The sequence below is a fragment of the Argiope bruennichi genome, chromosome 7 (assembly GCF_947563725.1).
Source record: "Argiope bruennichi chromosome 7, qqArgBrue1.1, whole genome shotgun sequence".
NCBI lineage: Eukaryota > Metazoa > Arthropoda > Arachnida > Araneae > Araneidae > Argiope > Argiope bruennichi.
In genome coordinates, this window is record NC_079157.1 from 39,511,666 (window position 1) to 39,522,943 (window position 11,278).

The window sequence follows — 11,278 nt, forward strand, 5'->3', positions numbered from 1 at the left end:
CCCTTATGATAGCTTTGAAGATTTCTTTCTATTATATAGAACTTTTTTTCCAAATTTTTTTGAAGTAATAAAGAAACCTTCTGTCATCATCCAGTACCATGCAATCATCTTTAAAGTAAAATTTGCAAGAAGTTTGTTATATTTTGATGATTTTCTGGTGATTATTTTGATGGATTTTGGAGATTATGTGTAAAACAGCAGAAAATCAATACAATTTTCTTCCATATAAAGAAATTTTTAGGGATGGAGTTATAAAAATATATGCTCGTATCTATTCTAGTTTACAATTATAAAATGTGTGTTTAATATATATTTATACTCAGGATATCCATCAAATTGACAAGTAAGCTAATTTAATAGTATATACTATAAAATACTGTATTCATCAAATTTTCACTCCAGTAGCAATTGAAAAAATAACGAAAAAAGAGTTACTGAATAAAAATAAAACGATTTATTTCTACGGATTTAAATTTAACATGTCTCGGTTTTTCGGAAAGGAAAATAAACTGATTCGAACATAAATGTGACAAAAAGATTTTACAAAACTGCATTCGTCTTTAGAATATATTTGCCAAAATTGTACCAGATAAATTTATGTCTATTAAAAACTTTTTTTAATTCTATATATTGATTGGGATATAATACTGATCGTGTACCGAATTCACTGAATAGAAATTTATTTTAATTGTTTCGACCGCAACAATAATAAAATAATTTTTAATTGTTTGTGCTTTCATTTTTAAGATTAAACAATAATTTAATCTTTATCTTAATATTTCTTTTGTAAAATTTGTATGCCGGCGTCCTAGCATAGGGGTAGCGCATCTTCCCCGTGATCTGGGCGTCCCGGGTTCGAGTCCCGGTTTGGGCATGGTTGTTCTTCCTGTTCTATCTGTGAGATGTGTGAATGTGCCCTACTGTAAAAAGGGGTTGTGCAAGCGAATGAGTGATGCGTGAGTAGCAAAGTCGTACTCTTGGCCCTAGTTGGCGCTACGATAAAAACAAGAGGCGTCCCCCTTAGGCTTAAAATCGGCTGTGTTTGAACAGCAGGCTTGTCCGTGGCAAGTGCCATAAGAAACAAACAAAATTTGTATTTTTTCTCAGTAATTGTTTACTGTATTATAATAGTTTTTCATTGAACTATATTCCAAAAGTTTAATAATCTAAAACGCTTCGTTTTAATTGCCGTTTCAATTGTCGATGTCGAAATAAATTTGAATTTATTTGAATTATTTTTTATAAAGCAACATAACTGAAATGATTGAAATTTGTCCTTGTCGTCCTATTAGGTTTAAAATTAGGAAAGAGAACATTGGGAACGAAAAAAATGGTCGCGAAGCGCCACGAGATGTTTGATAAAAAAATTCCCATGCATCATTATTTATAAGAGCCTGGAATAGTTTTTAAAGTGTCTGGCATGATCAAAAACAAGTGTGACTGAATTTATGCGAGGGGTGTTCAAATAAAAATATACGAGACGACACTGTGGGCATAAATGGAGACTTTATTCAAAGTATTCATATGCCTGATCACAACGATCCCATTGCACAACGAGCCGAAGGACTCCTTGTTTCCAGTATTCCTGTGGCCATGACGAGACCTGGTCCTTCACATCGTCCTTGAGTTCTCCGTCCAAGGTCGTCTACTTGTTGAATTTCTCGAGCACAGGAGAATCATTAACTCCGATGTGTACTGCGAGAACCTGCGAAGACTGCGCAGGTTCATCAAGAACAAAAGACCGGGACAACTCAGGAAGGAGTGGTCCTGCTCCATGTTAACGCACGTCCACACGTCTCAAGGGTCACACACGCGGAACTGGCCAATTCGAGTGGGAGTAGTTCAATCATTCGCCGCCTTGCAGCCCGGACATGCCACCTTGCGATTTCCATGTGTTTGGTCCCCTGAATAAACATCTGAAAGGGAAGCGCTTCAACTCGGACGGCGAACTCACGAACGCTGAAATAGGGTCTCGTCATTTCCACAGGAATTTTCGGAATAAGAAATCCTTCAGCTCGTTAATCAATTGGATTGTTGTGCCTATGGTGTATACTTTGAACAAAGTCTTCATTTGTACCCACAGTGTCGTTTCGTACCTTTTCATCTGAACACCTCTTGTACATGTATGCTATCAATATAAGAAGAATAAAAAGTTAATATTAAGAAATAAATTTTCTTTTGGGTGACAAAGTTTCGAATTTGAAATTTGAAAGGCTATGTATAATTATTCTGTGATTCCAATATTAAAAAGTAATTATTCATATACAATTAAAAAAAAACTTTTGTTATGGGACTCATATGATTCTTGCAGATAAATTGATTGGACTAGCATATTTTCAATAGTTTTTGACAGTGTTTTCTAGGGGGGGGGACAACGAATTGATTGAGCTTGGGAGAGTATAATATTGCATTATGTTTTTCTACTTGATCATCTGCATTTTTTAAGATCAACCTACTTAATGTTTTGTGTGATATTGTTTCTTTGCTCAGTTTATCGGGTATTAATATCGGGTTTATAGGGTATTAAGGGTTTTACTAAGCCCATACCTAAATCTTGAAGAAATGCTCTTTTTTGAAAAGATGCATTGTTCTTAAAAAATAATAATAACCCCCGGGGAGACACCTTGAAATGAGGATGAGATGCTTCCGTCATGGTGGTTGGTTCTTACCACTCTGGAGCGCACACGAAAAGGTGGGGTCTGGATTCTCCCTTCAATGTACATCCCTAGGAAAGGGATGTGCCGTGGCCAGTGACGGCCCTTAGGATACAACTACAGTTCCCGCCAGTGTTACTGTAGTGACGGTCCAATCATTTCACTTTTTTTCCCTGTGCCTTCTGGCGACCGGAGAGTCAGTAATATGAAATTGCTGTTCTTAAAGTTTTCAAATGGACATATAAACACAATACATCTGTTGGTTATTGTTATGTCAACTGTAGGACAAAAAGAAGTAGTCTTCTTTTTCTATAGTGCGAAGATGAATACTCATCCTCCTTTAGGCCAAAGATATCCACATTTCCTTTGCAATGATTATACTTAAATATCAACTGCGATTTCAAATATCAATTGGAAGTAATATTCTTCGCCTAATAAATTCAAAATGCTTGAATAATAATGTTTATGTTATTATTCAAAGTATTATTTAAAATTTATGCTATTGTTCAATTGGAATATAGTATTTATGTTATTATTCAAAATAATTGAGTAATAACATAAATAACACACTTTGATATATATGAAGGCATCATAAAATGTTTCGAAAATATAGCTTAATTTGAGTTCCCTATGTGTATCTATTTGGACTATATTATTTTAAAGGAACCTTCGATTCAATTTCATAGTGCTAGTGTTTTTTTTTGTTTTTTTTGTGCTCTTTTAATAATTTTTTATCAACATCAAGGGATGTAAAAAAATATCTCAAGCAATATCGTTCGTTGATTGAAGAAAATCACACAACCAATAAAATATCTCTCTACAATTCTTACATTATCAACCAGATGACATCATTTTGTGAACCCAAATGAATTTAATGCCTTTTTTTCTTCAAAGGAAAGATATAACTTAGATTAAAATCCATAAAAATAGATTGAGAACTGTAAAAATTCTGAAAGCTATACATTTTTTTTGAATTCAATATTCAGGTGAACTAGATGTTCGGATCATTTCATGATTCCACATGGTAATCTAAAGATCATTATTCACATTATAATAAGAAAGTGGGCGTTATTAAAAAAATGCTTTCCTTTTAATTAATATCTATTAATATTAAAGTTTTTGTGTGTGTGTTTGCGTTGACGGTCTACAGTACAGACTGTTTGAACTAAGGCAAATATTGATCAAATTTGGCCCAATTATAGTTTGGAGGGTGATTTTTTTTTATTTTGAAGTGATTTTTTAAAATATTTAAATTAGTAAATTAAACCAGAATTTAGTGTTTTCCACTGAAGGTTCAAAAACTCATCGTAAAAAAATTAATTTGTACACCATATTACGATTTTTTTTTAAAAAATGTCGTTTTAGTGAGAGAAAATTAACTGACTCGTGGATTTATTTTAGAAAATATTGGTTCTTTATTTTTGCAATAAGTATAATTATTGCAGTAAAATTCTAAAGGATTTCATTGTTTCTTTACTTACTTATTCAGGTATTTTTTTTTTATCGCTGAAAGCTAAGAAATATTATGTTTTCGTAACCTGTAGTTACAATCAGAGAGTGCGATTGAGATATTTTGCTACCATAAAGAAAATTATAAAGTTAGAAGATTGTTTATGCAGAAAATGATATTTTTTAGAGCTACTAAAACGACTGATTTCATTAGAAATATATTAAACATCATTTTCATTTATAATATAATTATAATTAAAAGTATAGAATAAACAAATGAGACAAAAGTATTAGAATCAAGTTAATAGGAAAATCAAAAAAACCAAATAAAAATTAAATCAAAAAATTATAAAAAATATAAAAAAGAATCCGGCTTGAAGACTTTTTCAAGGGTCACCCTCAGGCAGGGATTCAAAGAAAGCGATCACTCAATAGATGGCGCTGGGAGCCTACATTTGTTTACAAAATTTACCGTTAGTTTTTTAAAAATCGGGAATCACAATCGATAGCTTAAAATTTTCTTGACTGTTGATGGTATGTCCTGGCCTTTTCGTTTTTTCCTTTAGTGCTATTTTTTGTTTTTATTGTTATTTTTATTGTTTTTTTACTTTGTAGTGGTTATTTTCTTCTAATTTGTTGTTTTGTATTTTCCTTTCTGTTAAAATGGTATATTTCTTGGGCATAATTTCAGGGGATTTTCGGGTCACGAGGAATCATTATTAGACAAATGTCTGTATTTCCTCACAGAAAAAATCCCTTTGTTTGAATCCCTGAATGAGGGTGACCCTTGAAAAAGTCTTCAGGCCGGATTCTATTTTATATTTTTTTATATTTTTTATAATTTTTTTGGTTTAATTTTTATTTGTTTTTTTTTTATTTTCCTATTAATTTGATTCTAATACTTTTGTATCAATTCATCTGTGTTTTAGAAGTAGTTGCAATTGCGCTCTTTAAATACTATGAAGTTCTTTTTTTGTTTTAGTTTGAATAGGTAATAAATTTTAGTTGCGATTTCGAAACTGTTTTGTTTCGTTTTCATTTTAGTTTTGTTTTCAAACTATTTCTTACTTTAGATTGGTTACATAAACAAATGAGATATATAGTTTTAACAATGACAGATTTAATGTCTATTACAATTTGATGCTAAAAATATTTTGTAAAGAGAATTCATAAATAATGTATAAGAGTTTTACGTAAAATTAATCCCAATCCATATGTCTGGCCAACCAACTAGTCGCCAAAGGCGGCTAATCTACATTAATACAAGCAAGTCAATGAATAATCACTGTTTCGCAATAGTTTTAATAATTTTTGCTCATATGGTAATAATTATTTTAATATATTAAACATCATTGTCATTTGAAATATAATAATAATTAAAAATATACAATAAACAAATGAGATATGTCGCTTTAAAAATGACAGATTTAATGTCTATTACAATTTGATGCTAAAATATTTTGTAAAAAGAATTCAGAAATAATATATAAAAGTTTTACGTACAATTAATCCCAATCTATATTTCTGGGAAACCAACTAGTCGCCAAAGGCGGCTAATCTACATTAATACAAGTAAGTCAATGACTAATTACGGTTTCGCAATATATTTAAATATTATAGATGAATCATCGGAACTTGGATAACTTTAATAATTTTTGCTCAGATGGTATTCTTTAAATAAGTTTTGCTGCTCGAAAGTTTTAATGGTACTCTTGCTAAACCTATTTACTGCTTTCTCACAATAAGAAATCTTTGGGCTTGCAATCCCGAATAATGCTAGCCTAGAGTAATCACAGCCTTCCATTCGAATATCAAAGTGATTGATATCTTCTGGAATTGACTGTTGAAATGTGGAAATGTCTTTAACATTGTTAATCATTCGTCATTGAATTAATGTTTTAAGAAAATTCCGTAGTTCAATCTCTTAAGGGAAATAACTAATTTATAATAACATCTAGAATCACTAAAGACATACATATTCATAGGACTGATATAAATTATGTTTAATATAATTAGCTATTTCTACGAATCTGGCTAGAATAATGACGATGGCATTGTTCAATTTACAGTGGCTGAAATCAACTCATCTAATGTATTGTTAGAAAATCACACATATGTGAGCATAAACCCGATTCGTTTATGCATGCATAGACTGTATTTCAACTTTATAAATCTTCATATCACCTTGTTTATGTACAGGCAAATAAACTTAGATATATTGATGACAGGGACAAGTTCATGACCTGGCCAATGTAACGAACGACTTTTCTCATGGCCATATAATTCAAACTTTACTTCTAGTGTCTTACACAACTAGATTGAGAAGATTCGTATAGTAAAATCACTACTACCATTTATTTCTTCCTTAGACGATGTTAATGCATTTTGTTTGATTCTAAGTTTTCTAAGTTTGTATGTTATAAAATTGTCTGTAAAACAATTCCATAAATTTATATTTTCCCTTTTTTCTTTTATGCAATATATTTTAGAAGAAATTTATCATAGTAAAAGTAATTTAATCTAAAAATTTCAAGAAACATCGACATTTTTGAAGAAAAGCTAAATCTGCGACAAGAAAAATAACAAGTCAGAAGTAGCAGGTGAAAAAATTATTTTATTCCACAAAACTACGTCTAAGAGGGTTGGAAGTAATAATAAATAATAATAAATAACAATTTGTGTAATTAAAGAGGAAATACTTCTAATTTATATTATTAAAAAAATTTTGTCATTCAAAAATCCGAATGTAAATTAATTGAATCACATAATTAAACTACTGCAAAGTTTATTACTGACCTCGAATGTTTGAGAAAGTATTAATAAGCAAAAAATGTTATTTAAGTAAATTTTATTAGTAACTTTTAATCAAAATATCATTGAAAGTTAATATCAAATCAATAGATAATATTTAAGTACAGAGAGATTGATTTATTTATTCACTGGAATTTTATGAAATAAGAACAAACTTAATTATTTCGAAGAATAAAATATTGTCACGTAGGTCCTTTAGTGTGGAACTCAATGACACAAACAAGGAGTAGAGCTAAATCAATTTATTAACTCAACTCTGAGCTGAGAACACAGTGACTGACAGATCTTTTGCTTTTAAGTAGCAGGGAAAGTTCCAGAATATTTTTCTGGTGACAATAAGAAAAGTCCAGAACACTTGTCTGGTAAACTAAAGAAATGTCCAGAATCTTCTGGAACATGCAATAAAGGAAAACATAAAATCAAGAAATTAAATATTTACACAGACTGTGAAACGCATTGTTTCTAGCGAGATTCGAACTTACCATCTCTTGATTAAGAGACCAGTGCTATGACCACCCGGTCATGGAGAGTCGACTGCCTCTTTTCAATGCGGCAATATATTCAAATTAAATCATTTTGATGCTATGTTTTAATTCAAAAATTAAATTGAATCTATGAATATGTCTTGTTTTCTATGAATTCACTTACAACAATTTACACATTACAAAATTAAAAATTTCTTATAATTAATCAATAAAAAAGTATTACAGTTGTTTTTTATTTACATATTATAGACAAAAAAGTTATTAAATAGAAAACATATTCTATTTTTTATCGTATCTGTTACCGGTGTATTTTATTTTGTTTTAATTGTTATTATTTCTATCTTATATAACAGTACATATATTATGTTTGGAAATATAAATGCTTCAAAAGAAAAGAAGAAAAAAACAGACATTAATACACATTCCTATAACAAAAGATAAAACTTGGTAATGAATTTCCTGATATGTTTTTCTTTAACAGACACATTCCTTTGTTTACTATAAATGTTCAACACCAAAATGGTGATAGTTACGTCTGGACATGCTATTACAGGATTAATCGAATACCCAAAATCCATAAAAGGCTCTTATCAGCACGTCCCCGTGGACCATCTACAACCTTTGCACGAGTTACAGTTATGATGAAAAGTCTTAGTCAGCCGAATCCGCGTAGGAGATAACAAGTACTTTTTGCTTCCATTGGACAAAATTCTCTCTTTTTTTTAGTTCTTTGAACCCTTTCCTATTCCGAAGCATTCAGGGAAGTCTTTTACTTCTAAATCGCTTTCTACGTTTCACTAAACTCAGTGAAGCAAAAAGAATTGTCGAATGCAGCTGACAGTCGTTTGCTGGAAAAATAATTCTTAGTAAAAGTTTCCCAGGAAGTTCGCCGATGAATAGTATTTAGCAGAATGTGAAGGTTAATACAAAAATCTGTATAGTAGTGTGATTTACTGAAATCGAATTATAATATCAGAAGGAAATGTTTTGAAATAAAATTTATTTTCCTAAATTTGTAAATAGATTTATTAATAACAATACCACTAAAATATTTAATTTAAAAATCATACACAAAATTATACATGCACATTTTTAACTGAATCTATAAATAATAAATTAATTACTTATTTCAAAGTTTTTTAGGTTGGGTTAATCTCAGAGTTTTATTACTTATTTATTAAAGTTTTATTAAATTATTATTTATAATTAAAGTTTTATTAATTACTTATTTCAAAGTTTAATACGCTGGGTTATATCTCAAAAGCAGGTAATTTACAATTTTGTAATCGTGTAATGCATAATGAAATAATTTAAATAGAATTGTGTACATACCAATGACAATTATTAGATTCATAATAGAACTATTTTTAATATATTTACTTTTTTATTAATTTTACAATTTGTTCACATATATCACATATATCGAGTATATTTATATCAACATAATTACTGATAAATTAAAACTAGTTTAGTTTACATTAGCGTCTCATTTTAAAGCAATACTAGGGCTAATTTTTGACGAATCTCGCAATTTTGATTCGCGATCAGATGACGAATACAGCACCTTACTTGGCAGCCACTCTCTAAATTTCCACACAATTCCCTGCAGGTTCAGATTCGGGCCCGAAAGATTTAGCGTGCATTAAATCTTACGCATCAATTTTTCTGTAGAATCAAGTCTCGAAACTGAAACATTCCAATCCCGAAGCCGAGCCTTTACCATCATATTATTTATTAAATTCATAGATTTTATTAAATAACTTGATGAATCTTTATAATTAATTGATTTTAAAGCTTGCATTAATTATGAAAGTTTCTTATTGTGTTTAAATATATTTTTTCAAAAATAAAATTTTAACAAAGATAATTTCCCTTTTGCGATTTTAAATACGATTGCTAATCATTAAAATATTCATATTTTCATACATAATAGTCATATTTGTAAAAGTAAGAAAGGGACGAATAAATATAGGTTTAGCAAGAAATAAATTATCTTATTCAGAAGGCTGTAAAATGCATTTTATTGATCCAAATGAATAAAATTTGAACTACAGATTAATGAGATAATGCGCTTTATACTTATTAAAATAATAAAAAAATAGTACAAAAATTCACTGTTAGCCGGAGTTGTAATATACTTAAAACCATTTAATATGATTTATAATTGTTAAATAAAGTAAAATTAAAACTGCACAATATGCCCTCCTTCATTATCAACAGTATACTCTAATTGGATAACCATATTTTCAATAGATGACTGGACAGAGTCTGCCGGAATATTAAGAATACAGGAGACGAATGATGTCCTTCAGATCTGGTAGATATGATGGCTTTTGACTGTAGATATTGTGCTTCAAATAACCCCACAACCAAAAGCCGAAAGGGGTGTTATCCCGCAAGCGAGGGGGCCATGCTATTGGGAAATGACGGCTGATAACTTGTGCTTCTATAAAATGATGTATTAACAATCGCTTTACATGACAATCATTATGAGGTGGTGCACCATCCTGCATGAAAATGATGTCTTGAAGACATTTACGTTGTAGAAAAATTGAGATTACAAAATCCCTCCGCCATGGTACCGTTATCTTGTGACAGAACAGGTTTGGATTCCATATAAGTTATATCTTGAAAGAAATACGGTTCGATGATAAAGGTAGCTGAAAAATCACACCATACCGTCACTTTCTCAGGATGCAAGATTTGTTCCTGGGTAACGTGAGGGTTTTCCTATACCCAAATTCCACAGTTGTGGGTGTTAATTTGGCCATTGAAGCAAAGTGGTCCTCATCACTCCAATGTTCCATGGTCAAGTTGTGTTAACCACCATTCGAGCAAGGAACTGATGTGCAGAAGTTTTACGGACCTGTAAGCCCCAGTCCTGCAATAGGTGCATAGACTTGATTTTGTATGGATAAGAATGCAAAATCGGCAGAAGGATTTTTCGTACAGTTGAACTTGGTATATCCAAAACACGGGAAATAACTGGCAAACTCACACTATTATGCTGCGACTGAGCAGTTGGCACTACTAAAAAAACCAAAGACGTTCCCCCACCGGCTTAAATCGCTGTCTTCGTAACAGCGGGCTGTTCCATGGCAAGTGCCATAAAGAATAACAACTACAACAGAACAATTTCACCTGTAGCGCTTTTTCTTGCAATGTAGATCTGACGACCAGAGAATAAACTAATTTTCGTGCAGAATCCGCCTTCTTTTCATTAAGTTACATCACCTTCTTTTCGTGTTCAATTTTCATTTTCTAGGATGAGTTGCTGTATCTCCTCCACGAAAGCAAATTTATCTGTCTATTGTTTAGAACTCTGTCGCCGAAACCAGACTCATACAATGATTAATGGTCGTAAGACGCTACATTTTGATGCAAAACTATCCTTTCGGATACAAAGGAAGAAGAAATCAATCTAATACTGTCAATCCTTTACTGAAGTAGATAAACATCCAACTTTGGACTTATGTGCAAATCGTTGATTTCTTTATTTCAAGGCTTTGCTGTGTGTCATCATTAATATTAATTATGAACAAGGCCTCTTTATACTCTATAAATTACGTCAAAGAACGTAAAATAAATTTAATTAAATTGTGCCAAAATCTGACTAATAGATTTATTTGTAATTTATGCAATTTAAAAATAAAATGACTTCTATAATTTTCTATTTTTTTGAAACACTAAATTGAATGAAGCAATTGTGCCTGCTTTCTGAGATATAGAAAACATGTACATACACATTCACATATGCACATATATATATATATATATATATATATATATATATATATATATATATATATATATATATATATATATATATATATATATATATATATATATATATATACTTTTTTCGGAAATATAATAATT